The following is an 18,524-nucleotide window of genomic DNA, read 5'->3' on the forward strand; positions in this document are numbered from 1 at the left end:
AATTCGGCCCGAAAAAAAAAACGACAGTGGTACCCCTTAAGTTTTTTTTTTTGGGGTGAAAAATTAAGTTTCTCCAATCTTCCCAAATTCTGATAAAGGGCCATGAGACTTAGACCTGAGTGCAAAAATGGAGGCTCTAGCCCCTTCCAGAGCTGAGATATCGAAACTCAAAAATTCGGCCCGAAAAAAAAAAACGACAGTTGTACCCCTTACTTTTTTTTTTTGGGGGGGCGAAAAATTAAGTTTCTCCAATCTTCCCAAAACTCTGGATTCTGATAGAGGGCCATGAGACTTAGACCTGAGTGCAAAAATGGAGGCTCTAGCCCCTTCCAGAGCTGAGATATCGAAACTCAAAAATTCGGCCCGAAAAAAAAACGACAGTGGTACCCCTTACGTTTTTTTTTTTGGGCGAAAAATTAAGTTTCTCCAATCTTCCCAAATTCTGGTATTGGGCCATGAGACTTAGACCTGAGTGCAAAAATGGAGGCTCTAGCCCCTTCCAGAGCTGAGATATCGAAACTCAAAAATTCGGCCCGAAAAAAAAAACGACAGTGGTACCCCTTACGTTTTTTTTTTTTGGGCGAAAAATTAAGTTTCTCCAATCTTCCCAAATTCTGATAGAGGGCCATGAGACTTAGACCTGAGTGCAAAAATGGAGGCTCTAGCCCCTTCCAGAGCTGAGATATCGAAACTCAAAAATTCGGCCCGAAAAAAAAACGACAGTGGTACCCCTTAAGTTTTTTTTTTTGGGGTGAAAAATTAAGTTTCTCCAATCTTCCCAAATTCTGATAAAGGGCCATGAGACTTAGACCTGAGTGCAAAAATGGAGGCTCTAGCCCCTTCCAGAGCTGAGATATCGAAACTCAAAAATTCGGCCCGAAAAAAAAAACGACAGTGGTACCCCTTACGTTTTTTTTTTTGGGGTGAAAAATTAAGTTTCTCCAATCTTCCCAAATTCTGATAAAGGGCCATGAGACTTAGACCTGAGTGCAAAAATGGAGGCTCTAGCCCCTTCCAGAGCTGAGATATCGAAACTCAAAAATTCGGCCCGAAAAAAAAACGACAGTGGTACCCCTTAAGTTTTTTTTTTTGGGGTGAAAAATTAAGTTTCTCCAATCTTCCCAAATTCTGATAAAGGGCCATGAGACTTAGACCTACGTGCAAAAATGGAGGCTCTAGACCCTTCCAGAGCTGAGATATCGAAACTCAAAAATTCGGCCCGAAAAAAAAACGACAGTGGTACCCCTTAAGTTTTTTTTTTTGGGGTGAAAAATTAAGTTTCTCCAATCTTCCCAAATTCTGATAAAGGGCCATGAGACTTAGACCTGAGTGCAAAAATGGAGGCTCTAGCCCCTTCCAGAGCTGAGATATCGAAACTCAAAAATTCGGCCCGAAAAAAAAACGACAGTGGTACCCCTTAAGTTTTTTTTTTTGGGGTGAAAAATTAAGTTTCTCCAATCTTCCCAAATTCTGATAAAGGGCCATGAGACTTAGACCTGAGTGCAAAAATGGAGGCTCTAGCCCCTTCCAGAGCTGAGATATCGAAACTCAAAAATTCGGCCCGAAAAAAAAAAACGACAGTGGTACCCCTTACGTTTTTTTTTTGGGCGAAAAATTAAGTTTCTCCAATCTTCCCAAATTCTGATAGAGGGCCATGAGACTTAGACCTGAGTGCAAAAATGGAGGCTCTAGCCCCTTCCAGAGCTGAGATATCGAAACTCAAAAATTCGGCCCGAAAAAAAACGACAGTGGTACCCCTTACGTTTTTTTTTTTGGGCGAAAAATTAAGTTTCTCCAATCTTCCCAAATTCTGATAGAGGGCCATGAGACTTAGACCTGAGTGCAAAAATGGAGGCTCTAGCCCCTTCCAGAGCTGAGATATCGAAACTCAAAAATTCGGCCTGAAAAAAAAACGACAGTGGTACCCCTTAGGTTTTTTTTTTTGGGCGAAAAATTAAGTTTCTCCAATCTTCCCAAATTCTGATAGAGGGCCATGAGACTTAGACCTAAGTGCAAAAATGGAGGCTCTAGACCCTTCCAGAGCTGAGATATCGAAACTCAAAAATTCGGCCCGAAAAAAAAAACGACAGTGGTACCCCTTACGGTTTTTTTTTGGGGGCGAAAAATTAAGTTTCTCCAATCTTCCCAAATTCTGATAGAGGGCCATGAGACTTAGACCTGAGTGCAAAAATGGAGGCTCTAGCCCCTTCCAGAGCTGAGATATCGAAACTCAAAAATTCGGCCCGAAAAAAAAACGACAGTGGTACCCCTTACGTTTTTTTTTGGGGGGCGAAAAATTAAGTTTCTCCAATCTTCCCAAAACTCTGGATTCTGATAGAGGGCCATGAGACTTAGACCTGAGTGCAAAAATGGAGGCTCTAGCCCCTTCCAGAGCTGAGATATCGAAACTCAAAAATTCGGCCCGAAAAAAAAACGACAGTGGTACCCCTTACGTTTTTTTTGGGGGCGAAAAATTAGGTTTCTCCAATCTTCCCAAATTCTGATAGAGGGCCATGAGACTTAGAACTGAGTGCACAAATGGAGGATCTAGCCCCTTCCAGAGCTGAGATATCGAAACTCAAAAATTCGGCCTGAAAAAAAACGACAGTGGTACCCCTTACGTTTTTTTTTTTTGGCAAAAAATTAAGTTTCTCCAATCTTCCCAAATTCTGATAGAGGGCCATGAGACTTAGACCTGAGTGCAAAAATGGAGGCTCTAGCCTCTTCCAGAGCTGAGATATCGAAACTCAAAAATTCGGCCCGAAAAAAACGACAGTGGTACCCCTTACGTTTTTTTTTTGGGCGAAAAATTAAGTTTCTCCAATCTTCCCAAATTCTGATAGAGGGCCATGAGACTTAGACCTGAGTGCAAAAATGGAGGCTCTAGCCCCTTCCAGAGCTGAGATATCGAAACTCAAAAATTCGGCCTGAAAAAAAAATGACAGTGGTACCCCTTAGGTTTTTTTTTTGGGCGAAAAATTAAGTTTCTCCAATCTTCCCAAATTCTGATAGAGGGCCATGAGACTTAGACCTGAGTGCAAAAATGGAGGCTCTAGCCCCTTCCAGAGCTGAGATATCGAAACTCAAAAATTCGGCCCGAAAAAAAACGACAGTGGTACCCCTTACGTTTTTTTTTGGGGCGAAAAATTAAGTTTCTCCAATCTTCCCAAATTCTGATAGAGGGCCATGAGACTTAGACCTGAGTGCAAAAATGGAGGCTCTAGCCCCTTCCAGAGCTGAGATATCGAAACTCAAAAATTCGGCCCGAAAAAAAAACGACAGTGGTACCCCTTAAGTTTTTTTTTTTGGGGTGAAAAATTAAGTTTCTCCAATCTTCCCAAATTCTGATAGAGGGCCATGAGACTTAGACCTGAGTGCAAAAATGGAGGCTCTAGCCCCTTCCAGAGCTGAGATATCGAAACTCAAAAATTCGGCCCGAAAAAAAAACTACAGTGGTACCCCTTACGTTTTTTTTTTGGGCGAAAAATTAAGTTTCTCCAATCTTCCCAAATTCTGATAGAGGGCCATGAGACTTAGACCTGAGTGCAAAAATGGAGGCTCTAGTCCCTTCCAGAGCTGAGATATCGAAACTCAAAAATTCGGCCCGAAAAAAAAACGACAGTGGTATCCCTTACGTTTTTTTGGGGGGCGAAAAATTAAGTTTCTCCAATCTTCCCAAATTCTGATAGAGGGCCATGAGACTTAGACCTGAGTGCAAAAATGGAGGCTCTAGCCCCTTCCAGAGCTGAGATATCGAAACTCAAAAATTCGGCCCGAAAAAAAACGACAGTGGTACCCCTTACGTTTTTTTTTTGGGCGAAAAATTAAGTTTCTCCAATCTTCCCAAATTCTGATAGAGGGCCATGAGACTTAGACCTGAGTGCAAAAATGGAGGCTCTAGCCCCTTCCAGAGCTGAGATATCGAAACTCAAAAATTCGGCTTGAAAAAAAAAACGACAGTGGTACCCCTTAGGTTTTTTTTTTGGGCGAAAAATTAAGTTTCTCCAATCTTCCCAAATTCTGATAGAGGGCCATGAGACTTAGACCTAAGTGCAAAAATGGAGGCTCTAGACCCTTCCAGAGCTGAGATATCGAAACTCAAAAATTCGGCCCGAAAAAAAAAATGACAGTGGTACCCCTTACGTTTTTTTTGGGGGGGCGAAAAATTAAGTTTCTCCAATCTTCCCAAATTCTGATAGAGGGCCATGAGACTTAGACCTGAGTGCAAAAATGGAGGCTCTAGCCCCTTCCAGAGCTGAGATATCGAAACTCAAAAATTTGGCCTGAAAAAAAAACGACAATGGTACCCCTTACGTTTTTTTTTTGGGGGCGAAAAATTAAGTTTCTCCAATCTTCCCAAAACTCTGGATTCTGATAGAGGGCCATGAGACTTAGACCTGAGTGCAAAAATGGAGGCTCTAGCCCCTTCCAGAGCTGAGATATCGAAACTCAAAAATTCGGCCCGAAAAAAAAACGACAGTGGTACCCCTTAAGTTTTTTTTTTTGGGGTGAAAAATTAAGTTTCTCCAATCTTCCCAAATTCTGATAGAGGGCCATGAGACTTAGACCTGAGTGCAAAAATGGAGGCTCTAGCCCCTTCCAGAGCTGAGATATCGAAACTCAAAAATTCGGCCCGAAAAAAAAAACGACAGTGGTACCCCTTACGTTTTTTTTTGGGGGGGCGAAAAATTAAGTTTCTCCAATCTTCCCAAAACTCTGGATTCTGATAGAGGGCCATGAGACTTAGACCTGAGTGCAAAAATGGAGGCTCTAGCCCCTTCCAGAGCTGAGATATCGAAACTCAAAAATTCGGCCCGAAAAAAAAACGACAGTGGTACCCCTTACGTTTTTTTTTTGGGCGAAAAATTAAGTTTCTCCAATCTTCCCAAATTCTGGTATGGGGCCATGAGACTTAGACCTGAGTGCAAAAATGGAGGCTCTAGCCCCTTCCAGAGCTGAGATATCGAAACTCAAAAATTCGGCCCGAAAAAAAAAACGACAGTGGTACCCCTTACGTTTTTTTTTTGGGCAAAAAATTAAGTTTCTCCAATCTTCCCAAATTCTGATAGAGGGCCATGAGACTTAGACCTGAGTGCAAAAATGGAGGCTCTAGCCCCTTCCAGAGCTGAGATATAGAAACTCAAAAATTCGGCCCGAAAAAAAAAACGACAGTGGTACCCCTTAAGTTTTTTTTTTGGGGGGTGAAAAATTAAGTTTCTCCAATCTTCCCAAATTCTGATAAAGGGCCATGAGACTTAGACCTGAGTGCAAAAATGGAGGCTCTAGCCCCTTCCAGAGCTGAGATATCGAAACTCAAAAATTTGGCTCGAAAAAAAAAACGACAGTGGTACCCCTTACGTTTTTTTTGGGGCGAAAAATTAAGTTTCTCCAATCTTCCCAAATTCTGATAGAGGGCCATGAGACTTAGACCTGAGTGCAAAAATGGAGGCTCTAGCCCCTTCCAGAGCTGAGATATCGAAACTCAAAAATTCGGCCCGAAAAAAAAAAACGACAGTGGTACCCCTTACGTTTTTTTTTTGGGCGAAAAATTAAGTTTCTCCAATCTTCCCAAATTCTGATAGAGGGCCATGAGACTTAGACCTGAGTGCAAAAATGGAGGCTCTAGCCCCTTCCAGAGCTGAGATATCGAAACTCAAAAATTCGGCCCGAAAAAAAACGACAGTGGTACCCCTTACTTTTTTTTTTTGGGCGAAAAATTAAGTTTCTCCAATCTTCCCAAATTCTGATAGAGGGCCATGAGACTTAGACCTGAGTGCAAAAATGGAGGCTCTAGCCCCTTCCAGAGCTGAGATATCGAAACTCAAAAATTCGGCCTGAAAAAAAAACTACAGTGGTACCCCTTAGGTTTTTTTTTGGGCGAAAAATTAAGTTTCTCCAATCTTCCCAAATTCTGATAGAGGGCCATGAGACTTAGACCTGAGTGCAAAAATGGAGGCTCTAGCCCCTTCCAGAGCTGAGATATCGAAACTCAAAAATTCGGCCCGAAAAAAAAAACGACAGTGGTACCCCTTACGTTTTTTTTTTGGGCAAAAAATTAAGTTTCTCCAATCTTCCCAAATTCTGATAGAGGGCCATGAGACTTAGACCTGAGTGCAAAAATGGAGGCTCTAGCCCCTTCCAGAGCTGAGATATAGAAACTCAAAAATTCGGCCCGAAAAAAAAAACGACAGTGGTACCCCTTAAGTTTTTTTTTTTGGGGGTGAAAAATTAAGTTTCTCCAATCTTCCCAAATTCTGATAAAGGGCCATGAGACTTAGACCTGAGTGCAAAAATGGAGGCTCTAGCCCCTTCCAGAGCTGAGATATCGAAACTCAAAAATTTGGCTCGAAAAAAAAAACGACAGTGGTACCCCTTACGTTTTTTTTGGGGCGAAAAATTAAGTTTCTCCAATCTTCCCAAATTCTGATAGAGGGCCATGAGACTTAGACCTGAGTGCAAAAATGGAGGCTCTAGCCCCTTCCAGAGCTGAGATATCGAAACTCAAAAATTCGGCCCGAAAAAAAAAAACGACAGTGGTACCCCTTACGTTTTTTTTTTGGGCGAAAAATTAAGTTTCTCCAATCTTCCCAAATTCTGATAGAGGGCCATGAGACTTAGACCTGAGTGCAAAAATGGAGGCTCTAGCCCCTTCCAGAGCTGAGATATCGAAACTCAAAAATTCGGCCCGAAAAAAAACGACAGTGGTACCCCTTACGTTTTTTTTTTTGGGCGAAAAATTAAGTTTCTCCAATCTTCCCAAATTCTGATAGAGGGCCATGAGACTTAGACCTGAGTGCAAAAATGGAGGCTCTAGCCCCTTCCAGAGCTGAGATATCGAAACTCAAAAATTCGGCCTGAAAAAAAAACTACAGTGGTACCCCTTAGGTTTTTTTTTGGGCGAAAAATTAAGTTTCTCCAATCTTCCCAAATTCTGATAGAGGGCCATGAGACTTAGACCTAAGTGCAAAAATGGAGGCTCTAGACCCTTCCAGAGCTGAGATATCGAAACTCAAAAATTCGGCCCGAAAAAAAAAACTACAGTGGTAACCCTTACGTTTTTTTTGGGGGGGCGAAAAATTAAGTTTCTCCTATCTTCCCAAATTCTGATAGAGGGCCATGAGACTTAGACCTGAGTGCAAAAATGGAGGCTCTAGCCCCTTCCAGAGCTGAGATATCGAAACTCAAAAATTCGGCCCGAAAAAAAAACGACAGTGGTACCCCTTACGTTTTTTTTGGGGGGGCGAAAAATTAAGTTTCTCCAATCTTCCCAAAACTCTGGATTCTGATAGAGGGCCATGAGACTTAGACCTGAGTGCAAAAATGGAGGCTCTAGCCCCTTCCAGAGCTGAGATATCGAAACTCAAAAATTCGGCCCGAAAAAAAACGACAGTGGTACCCCTTACGTTTTTTTTTTTGGGCGAAAAATTAAGTTTCTCCAATCTTCCCAAATTCTGATAGAGGGCCATGAGACTTAGACCTGAGTGCAAAAATGGAGGCTCTAGCCCCTTCCAGAGCTGAGATATCGAAACTCAAAAATTCGGCCTGAAAAAAAAAACGACAGTGGTACCCCTTAGGTTTTTTTTTTGGGCGAAAAATTAAGTTTCTCCAATCTTCCCAAATTCTGATAGAGGGCCATGAGACTTAGACCTAAGTGCAAAAATGGAGGCTCTAGCCCCTTCCAGAGCTGAGATATCGAAACTCAAAAATTCGGCCCGAAAAAAAAAACGACAGTGGTAACCCTTACGTTTTTTTTTGGGGGGCGAAAAATTAAGTTTCTCCAATCTTCCCAAATTCTGATAGAGGGCCATGAGACTTAGACCTGAGTGCAAAAATGGAGGCTCTAGCCCCTTCCAGAGCTGAGATATCGAAACTCAAAAATTCGGCCCGAAGAAAAAACGACAGTGGTACCCCTTACGTTTTTTTTTGGGGGGCGAAAAATTAAGTTTCTCCAATCTTCCCAAAACTCTGGATTCTGATAGAGGGCCATGAGACTTAGACCTGAGTGCAAAAATGGAGGCTCTAGCCCCTTCCAGAGCTGAGATATCGAAACTCAAAAATTCGGCCCGAAAAAAAAACGACAGTGGTACCCCTTACGTTTTTTTTTGGGGTGAAAAATTAAGTTTCTCCAATCTTCCCAAATTCTGATAGAGGGCCATGAGACTTAGACCTGAGTGCACAAATGGAGGCTCTAGCCCCTTCCAGAGCTGAGATATCGAAACTCAAAAATTCGGCCTGAAAAAAAACGACAGTGGTACCCCTTACGTTTTTTTTTTTTGGCAAAAAATTAAGTTTCTCCAATCTTTCCAAATTCTGATAGAGGGCCATGAGACTTAGACCTGAGTGCAAAAATGGAGGCTCTAGCCCCTTCCAGAGCTGAGATATCGAAACTCAAAAATTCGGCCCGAAAAAAAACGACAGTGGTACCCCTTACGTTTTTTTTTTGGGCGAAAAATTAAGTTTCTCCAATCTTCCCAAATTCTGATAGAGGGCCATGAGACTTAGACCTGAGTGCAAAAATGGAGGCTCTAGCCCCTTCCAGAGCTGAGATATCGAAACTCAAAAATTCGGCCTGAAAAAAAAACGACAGTGGTACCCCTTAGGTTTTTTTTTTGGGCGAAAAATTAAGTTTCTCCAATCTTCCCAAATTCTGATAGAGGGCCATGAGACTTAGACCTAAGTGCAAAAATGGAGGCTCTAGACCCTTCCAGAGCTGAGATATCGAAACTCAAAAATTCGGCCCGAAAAAAAAAACGACAGTGGTACCCCTTACGTTTTTTTTGGGGGGGCGAAAAATTAAGTTTCTCCAATCTTCCCAAATTCTGATAGAGGGCCATGAGACTTAGACCTGAGTGCAAAAATGGAGGCTCTAGCCCCTTCCAGAGCTGAGATATCGAAACTCAAAAATTCGGCCCGAAAAAAAAAACGACAGTGGTACCCCTTACGTTTTTTTTTTTGGGGCGAAAAATTAAGTTTCTCCAATCTTCCCAAAACTCTGGATTCTGATAGAGGGCCATGAGACTTAGACCTGAGTGCAAAAATGGAGGCTCTAGCCCCTTCCAGAGCTGAGATATCGAAACTCAAAAATTCGGCCCGAAAAAAAAAAGACAGTGGTACCCCTTACGTTTTTTTTTGGGGCGAAAAATTAAGTTTCTCCAATCTTCCCAAATTCTGGTATTGGGCCATGAGACTTAGACCTGAGTGCAAAAATGGAGGCTCTAGCCCCTTCCAGAGCTGAGATATCGAAACTCAAAAATTCGGCCCGAAAAAAAACGACAGTGGTACCCCTTACGTTTTTTTTTTGGGCGAAAAATTAAGTTTCTCCAATCTTCCCAAATTCTGATAGAGGGCCATGAGACTTAGACCTGAGTGCAAAAATGGAGGCTCTAGCCCCTTCCAGAGCTGAGATATCGAAACTCAAAAATTCGGCCTGAAAAAAAAACGACAGTGGTACCCCTTAGGTTTTTTTTTTGGGCGAAAAATTAAGTTTCTCCAATCTTCCCAAATTCTGATAGAGGGCCATGAGACTTAGACCTAAGTGCAAAAATGGAGGCTCTAGACCCTTCCAGAGCTGAGATATCGAAACTCAAAAATTCGGCCCGAAAAAAAAAACGACAGTGGTACCCCTTACGTTTTTTTGGGGGGGGCGAAAAATTAAGTTTCTCCAATCTTCCCAAATTCTGATAGAGGGCCATGAGACTTAGACCTGAGTGCAAAAATTGAGGCTCTAGCCCCTTCCAGAGCTGAGATATCGAAACTCAAAAATTCGGCCCGAAAAAAAAAACGACAGTGGTACCCCTTACGTTTTTTTTTTTGGGGCGAAAAATTAAGTTTCTCCAATCTTCCCAAAACTCTGGATTCTGATAGAGGGCCATGAGACTTAGACCTGAGTGCAAAAATGGAGGCTCTAGCCCCTTCCAGAGCTGAGATATCGAAACTCAAAAATTCGGCCCGAAAAAAAAAACGACAGTGGTACCCCTTACGTTTTTTTTTGGGGCGAAAAATTAAGTTTCTCCAATCTTCCCAAATTCTGGTATTGGGCCATGAGACTTAGACCTGAGTGCAAAAATGGAGGCTCTAGCCCCTTCCAGAGCTGAGATATCGAAACTCAAAAATTCGGCCCGAAAAAAAAAACGACAGTGGTACCCCTTACGTTTTTTTTTGGGCGAAAAATTAAGTTTCTCCAATCTTCCCAAATTCTGATAGAGGGCCATGAGACTTAGACCTGAGTGCAAAAATGGAGGCTCTAGCCCCTTCCAGAGCTGAGATATCGAAACTCAAAAATTCGGCCCGAAAAAAAAACGACAGTGGTACCCCTTAAAGGTGCCCTCTGGGATTTAAAATCAAATCATACAACATGTTCCATACCAGATGGGGGCAGTATACCTCCAGAAATACCTCCACGGCCACGCGCTCTCTCATGTCTTCAAACAATATGGGCGAGTGCTGTGTTGCTCTGTCTCCCTCGTGCATATTAATCAAATCAATTGACACGATAGTAAAAGGTTGGAAGACCGCAGTTTCACGTGGAGCATTTGGAGATTTTCAGAGATTAGAGACTAAATGAACAACATCTCAATACTAAATTATAAGGGCCGTCTCATAGACAAGTCGGTGCATTTCGACGATATGGGAAAATTAAAGCCCAGGCTATTATTTCTAGTTTTATGATATTCGATTTGTTCATATTACATTTTTTATCATTAGTTTGAATTAATTTGACAGACAGCATTCCCTGATGTGGACCACGCTAGCGTCTTTCAGAGCTGCCAACTCTCACAACACTTTTCACACACTCTCACGCCACACATCAATTTTGTCATGCACAGAAAAGGACACGGAGACCGATCTCAGCTCTCAGATTCTGTTCATTTTATTATGCAATTCAAACAATAAATACAGTATTGGCGCTTTACACGACAGATCCCTAGCACACGTGAACCGATCATCTCTACTAGCTAATGGTAAAAGAACACGAACACTGTTAAAAGATAAAGTATGCTACAACTTACCAAAATGTATTCCTCATGCATAATATCGACCAATTATTGTTTTTTAACTCTTCCCTGAACTGAAATGTAGTAGTGGGCTGTATTTTCCACACGACTGACGTCAGGTTCAAGTAAACACAAGCTGGCGCGAGCGCGACTCACTCGTGTACTGCAGTTTGGCTGGTGCTAACGTTGCCCGCCCGCATACCGCCTCCCATGGTCGAAACTGGTATTACGACACCTGCCGGGCCGGGGCTAGTAATTTAGCATGCTAATTCAGATTAATATCTCGGCAGCACTATAACGTGTCAGTTTTTTAATGACATCATCAACCTTATTTCTTCTCAATCTTTTGATGCGTGTAGCTCATTTTTGGGATATTTTAACCTCAATTTTTACAGATGGCACCTTTAAGTTTTTTTTTTTGGGGTGAAAAATTAAGTTTCTCCAATCTTCCCAAATTCTGATAAAGGGCCATGAGACTTAGACCTGAGTGCAAAAATGGAGGCTCTAGCCCCTTCCAGAGCTGAGATATCGAAACTCAAAAATTCGGCCCGAAAAAAAAAACGACAGTGGTACCCCTTACGTTTTTTTTGGGGCGAAAAATTAAGTTTCTCCAATCTTCCCAAATTCTGATAGAGGGCCATGAGACTTAGACCTGAGTGCAAAAATGGAGGCTCTAGCCCCTTCCAGAGCTGAGATATCGAAACTCAAAAATTCGGCCCGAAAAAAAAAAAACGACAGTGGTACCCCTTACGTTTTTTTTTTGGGCGAAAAATTAAGTTTCTCCAATCTTCCCAAATTCTGATAGAGGGCCATGAGACTTAGACCTGAGTGCAAAAATGGAGGCTCTATCCCCTTCCAGAGCTGAGATATCGAAACTCTATTTTAAATGTATAACATTACAAATGCAGCGAACACACTAATGTCTCCTAATCTGTAAGCACTAAGGTGCTAACGGCACTGAAGTTACAGGAGTTTCTTCCCGTTGCTAAGCAACGGTAGGTTGAGTATTTAAAAGGTTATGGTTAACATGGTTAACGTGGTTTAACGTCGATGTAATTCGTTGCGAACCTTTTGCTTAAACGAGGAGCTGTACTGGGGGACGACAGAAAAATAGACGTTTTACTCATTTGGCTACCTCATTAAAACGTGACATTTTGACGTTTTTTTCGGCGTGGATCAAGGCAAATGAATCCTTTTCATCTTGAAAATAATACTTTTTTTGCATATTAATTAATAGAACATTTCTCAGTGATCGTCAATAAAACAAAATTCCATTTTTTCTCGGTTTAATGAAAACCAATAGGTCGTTATGGCAGAGCGTGTAGAATAGGTCAAACGTGTAAGTTTCACGTTTGAGGGGGTTAAACCGTGACATCTACACGTTTTCCAAAGTGGACCAACGTGATTATTTCACGTCTTGTCGTGATACCGGGTTGCATATCCGGTAGAAATATAAAAATTTTGCTGCGCATCGATGTAAGTTTATCATTTAAACGCGTTTTTAAACATTGTGGTTTGGATACAAATTATTTCAAACTGCTCAGGCACAGTGAGCAGCGGGAGAGAATTCATTTTGTAAATGCTGGTTTTGAGACCATATGGTGAACTTGAGACGGTTTTGCACTGCGCACTTGAATCCGACTCTGAGGTCTCAAAGTGACAGACGCTGCTAATAAAGATGCTGTCGCCATGTGTGTCAATACTGTTAATCAAACATCAGAAAGAAAGTAATTTAACGTTACTGTATTTGACTGAATTACTTTTGCAAAATTAACAAGAATGAATGTTGAATTTACAGTGAAAACCATGTAGGCTATTGTATATTTGATTACTTTATATAATATAATATTATTCAGTGCTTAAAGTTTTTCATAAGTCGATTTATTGTGCCTTTGTTCTATTTTAATTTGTGACTCTTGTCATCAGTAAGCTTGAGATTATTTTCTTAAGCTACTATTATTTTTTGGTGATATTGAAATTGGTCACAATAATTATAAAATTTTAGTCGCAATACATTTTGATATGATAAAAAAAAATCGTGTTAAAAGTAACATAACTTAACTGTGAAGTATATCATAGATGGATAAAATGACTCGTATAATAACATTTAACTCATGTAGTTGGTGACCTAAAGTGGTGGGGGGGCCCTGGAACCGCCTATTCAAAATGAGGGGTTTAGAGATACACCCAAGATAATATGTCGTGTTGGTGATCAAGACTAAAATGATTTTAAAGGAATAAAATGATTGACAACTGGCAACCTCAGTTCGCGGCTGTCCAATAGAGGGCGCCGCTCAAACAAACCTTCAGCTCTGCTGCCATTCTGGATCACAGAAGAGGGAAGTTCAACACTTAGTCACTTACTTCAGGTAAACATCACATTGCTAAAGTAATTTTTGCTTGTTAGTATGGCTAAATGTGGTTGAGTGTGATCAAAGGTCAGCAGCAAAGACGTTGGTTAATAAAGTGAGATTAAATATATAAATATATATAAATATAAATTTATAAAAAATATATAAATTAAATATATAAATTTTGACATTTTTTGGTCAAACCGTTGTTGTCTGTCAGTCATACACTGGAGGTTAAGGGGGTCCACCTCAAAGAGCATGCACAGAGAAGTCAAAATGAATCATGATTTAATGACTCGTAAATGTAAGTACACATTGATGGCCTAAGACACGAAACGAGCGTTTTTTGTGAGAAAATGAACAGTATTTATATAGTTTTACCTCTTGTTAACAGCCGTCGAACTGATCTGATTCAGATGTCCAACTGAACCGAACTGAACCGTCTCCAGAGTCCAGACGTTACGCCGGAAGTGATCTCTCGCGTGGCTACGGCACGCATTGTTTACGCGGAGATTTCGGAAGTTTTACCTTTCACTAAACATATTTAGATATACGGGAAATCGCAATGGAAGACGATTTCGATACATCTAAATATGTTTAGTGAAAGGTAACACTCCCGAAATCTCCGTGTAAACAATGCTTGTTATGTCATGTTACCTCTGAAACTGTTAGATCATGTGACACTGACAGTGGAGTAATGATGCAAATAATTCAGCTTTGATCACGGGTATAAATTACACTTTACATTATATTAAAATAGAAAAGTTGTTTTTAAATATTAATTAAATAATATATAACAGCTGTTTTTTGTTGTTTTTTACTTTATTTTTTTTATCAAATAAATGCAGCCTTGGTGAGCATATAAGATACTCCTTCAGAAGCATTCAAACTCAGAATTATTCCAAACTTGACTAGTAGTGTCTTTACTCGTCTCGGAAGAAAGGCTCCATCTCATGGTCTTTCCATCTTCACAGTTGCAAAAAATGAGATTTCCAAAAAAAAAAAATGCAGTCACTTTCATCCCTTTAGGTTCTAATTGTGACTGTTACATTAAAAACCCAGAGGCCTGATGTATGAACATTGATGCGTGTATGCAACTTTTCACATACATAGCTTATCGGGATTTATATAAAAAATAAAAATATAAAATAGGTGCAGATTCGGTTTTATAAAGCGAATTTTGTGCAGGTTCTGGCATGTCCATGGTTTAATAAATCTGAAAACTTTAGTGTGTATGCACACTTTTAGGATGATGAAATCTACAAAGGTTTTGTTTCAGAAAAAAATTGCTGCAGATTTTATTGCTAAACCGCTAATGTATATTTTTAATTTGTCTTTGGTCCAGAATGTTATGCCATCAATCTGGAAATCTGCCCTTTAACAAATCAAGATCCTACCTTGCTAAACAACTAAAGGCCTATCTCCAACTTGTCTTTGCAGTCAAAGGTCTTAGAATGACTAGTAAGTGAACAACTGAAAGAATTTCTGAGTGTTAATAATATCCTATCAGAGTTTCACTCAGGTTTCCAAAAGAAACATAGTACCATCTCTGCTTCATTGAAGATGGTGAATGACATCATTGAGGCACTGGACAGCAAAAAGATGTGTGCAGCTCTTTTCATCGATCTTTCTAAAGCTTTTGAGACGGTGATCCATTGTATTTTAAAACAGAGACTGCTCTGCATTGGTCTTTCTGAGAAGGCAGTAAAATTCTCTCTTAGGTAGGACACTTTTGACGGTAGTTCTTCAGGTTTCTTACAAGTTGTATCAGGGGTTCCTCAAGGGTCGGTGCTGGATCCACTTTTATTTACCATTTATGTAAATGATCTTGGCTCAAATGTCCATAATGCTCTGTTTCATTTTTATGCTGATGACACAATTATTTACAGTTGTGGAGAAACCCTTCACAAGACCTTTCAATACCTGCAAGGATGCCTTTGACATTGTACAATCTTGACTTTTTGACTCGAAGCTTGTGTTGAATGCAAATAAAACAAAGGCGGTTTTGTTCTCAAATAAAAGGAACTCCACAGCTATCACTCCAAACCTTGTAACCCTGCAGGGAAATCTAAAAGAGCGTGTGGCACTTGGGGCTTTACTTGATGAACATTTGAATTTTAAGGCTCAAATCCAAAATTTAGCCTTGAAACTTAGGTTTAAACTTGGGTTTTATTTTAGGAATAGGGCCTACTTTTCTCCTGTAACAAGGAAGAAATTGGTCAAGGTTACTTTTCTGTCTCTAATGGATTATGGCGATTTTTTTTATTTTTTATGTATGCACGCCGAATAAATATTTGCACCCACTGGATTCAGTTTATCATGGCGCACTTAGATTCATTACAGGGTGCAAACCCTTAACACATTGTTGCGCTCTGTATGATCTGGTCCAGTGGCCCTCCCTTGCTCAGCGCAGGCTAACCCGGTGGCGATTGTTTATATATAAATCCATTCTTGGGACATTGCCCCCTTATTTATGTAGGCTTATGTACTCAAGGCAAGCACTCGCTCCCTGCAGTCTAATGATCATTTCCACATGATTTTGCCTATAGGGCTCGAACAGAGTTAGGGAAGCAAGCATTTCTGCCCCATCAGAGTAGAACCTATTACAGAATGACTTAACTTCATAACCTTTGGTCACTTTAAGAGGTTAGTAAAGTATCGGGAAGCAGGCCCATGGGCACGTGTCTATTGTATTGTAATTTGTTACATTGTATTTTGAACTGTTGTAAGCTCATTGTATTTTATTATTTTAAGCATGGCTCAATAGTGAAATACAGTAGCTTGTTATTCTTATGTGAAGCTTTGCTGTGATGCTGCAGTGTATTTAAGTGTGTGTAAAACAAATGTCTCTAGGTGTCCTCGGTTTCTGATGGTAAAAAGTTACCCAAGTGCCAGATGGTCATTTTGTTTTATTGCTTTATCTTCATAACTCATTATATCAGTATTGAAGGCACTGACGGCCGGAGAGTGATTATGAGGTTAATTTATTGTGGAAAAACATTTTTTTTTTCTATGAATACATTTTGATTACTTTGATACAGATCCCAAATTATTTTTTAAATAGCTAAACAACATAACAGTAAAATAAAATAAATAGCTCAAGCATGTATATAAAATGACTTAGCAGCACTCTATAGTGGCTGCAATAAAAACACTTCCACAAGATCCACTTCATGCATAACTTTGGGAAAATTAATTTAAATTATAAAAAGAAATATCTACAAGATACACATTGAAACAGAGGGGAGTGAGTGTACACTGTAAAAATGAATATGCTTTATTTAATAAAAAAAATTGTGGCAACATATTACAAGCAATATTATTTATTAAATTGTACAAATTAGAATTAATTAGAATATTAATTTGATTAACTATTACTCAATTCGAATTTGTTCAGTTTAATTAATAATATTGCTTGTAATCTGTTGCCACAATTTTATTGATTAGATAAAGCATATTCATTTTTACAGTGCATGCATTGACCAAGTTGCCTTGTGAAAATATGGAGATACATTCGAACAAGTTTTATGCAATACATTAAACAGTATATCAGTACAGGTGCGCGTTACAGAGATGAGGTAGGTCCAAAATCCATGTTCTGCATATATCACATTTTAAAAAATGTTTGCGAAGGTGACTAACACCGTGTCCTAACTACACGCGACGCTCGATAAAAGGTATCTTATCCATGTTAATCAGAGTTTTTGTCCTAACCAGACGCGACGGCGATACGCAAAGTTTCTAATTTAGAAACGGTTCCTATTTCTGCTACGTCGAGGTTGACAGATCCGCCCACACAGAGATCTCACTGGATGGAAGTTCTGCGTGTCATGAATATTTAATCATCAAACATGGACAACGAGGAACTGATTGTCGAAGTTCAAAGGCATTAGGTCACTGTGCCACAAGCGATAACGGATAATTTACCTCAGATTTTGAAAGCATATAATATAGCATTCCATATGAATTCTATGCAAACATACAACTGTACTTCATAACAAAATTAGTCAATGAGTATATTTTGTTAATGTTTTGATTTTTAATAATGTTATTTCTTGATTTGATTATGTCCTTACCCATTTCCAATGCGAGTGTGGGTCAGCAGTGCGCTTTCACAGAGAGACTCCGCCCATACGCTGTTCTGAATGGCTGTGATTTTTGATTGATGTGTGGCATAGTCGCGTCGCGTTTAGTGTGGACAGTCAGACACACTTGCTGTCGCTGGAATTTTATCGCGTCGCGTGTAGTTAGGACACAGTGTAATCTAGCCGAGAAGGCATAGGTTCTTATCACATATGAAAAATGCCCATTCTGAATTCCAAGCAAGAAAAATATGACACCCACGGCATATAAGAGCTCGTATCTCAGCTTATAAGAACTTGTATCTCGGCCTATAAGAGCTCATATCTAGGTGTATAAGAGCTCGGCGTATAAGAGCTCGGCGTATAAGATCTAGTATCTCGGCGAATAAGAGCTTGTATCTCGGCGTATACGAGCTCGCCGTATAAGAGCTCGTATCTCAGCGTATAAGAGTTTGTATCTCGGTGTATAAGAGCTCGGCGTATAAGAGCTCGTATCTCTGCGTATACGAGCTCTATAAGAGCTTGTATACATCTCGGCGTATAAGAGCTTGTATCTCGGCGTATAAGAGCTCATATCTTGGCGAAAAAGAGCTTGTATCCCGGCGTATAAGAGCTCATATCTTGGCGAAAAAGAGCTTGTATCTCGGCGTATAAGAGCTCGTATCTCGGCGTATACACGAGCTCTTATAGAGCTTGTATCTCTATAAGACTAGTAGTGAAAAATAAAAAAAAATAAGAGCTCATATCTCAGAGTATAAGAGCTTTTCGTATCTCGGCGTATAAGAGCTCGTATCTCGGCATATACACGAGCTCTTATAGAGCTTGTATCTCGGCGTATAAGAGCTCGTATCTCGGCGTATAAGAGCTCGTATTTCGGCGTATATGGGCTCGCATCTCAGCGTATATACAAGCTCTTATATAAGAGCTTGTATCCCTGCGAATAACACCTCATATCTCACCGTATAAGAGCTCATATCTCGGCGAATAAGAGCTTGTTGTATCTCGGTGTATAAGAGCTCGTCGTATCTCGGCGTATAAGAGCTTGTGGTATCTTGGTGTATAAGAGCTCGTCGTATCTCGGCGTATAAGAGCTTGTG

The sequence above is a fragment of the Pimephales promelas genome, chromosome 19, assembly GCF_988280905.1.
Source record: "Pimephales promelas chromosome 19, fPimPro1.hap1.1, whole genome shotgun sequence".
Taxonomy (NCBI): domain Eukaryota; kingdom Metazoa; phylum Chordata; class Actinopteri; order Cypriniformes; family Leuciscidae; genus Pimephales; species Pimephales promelas.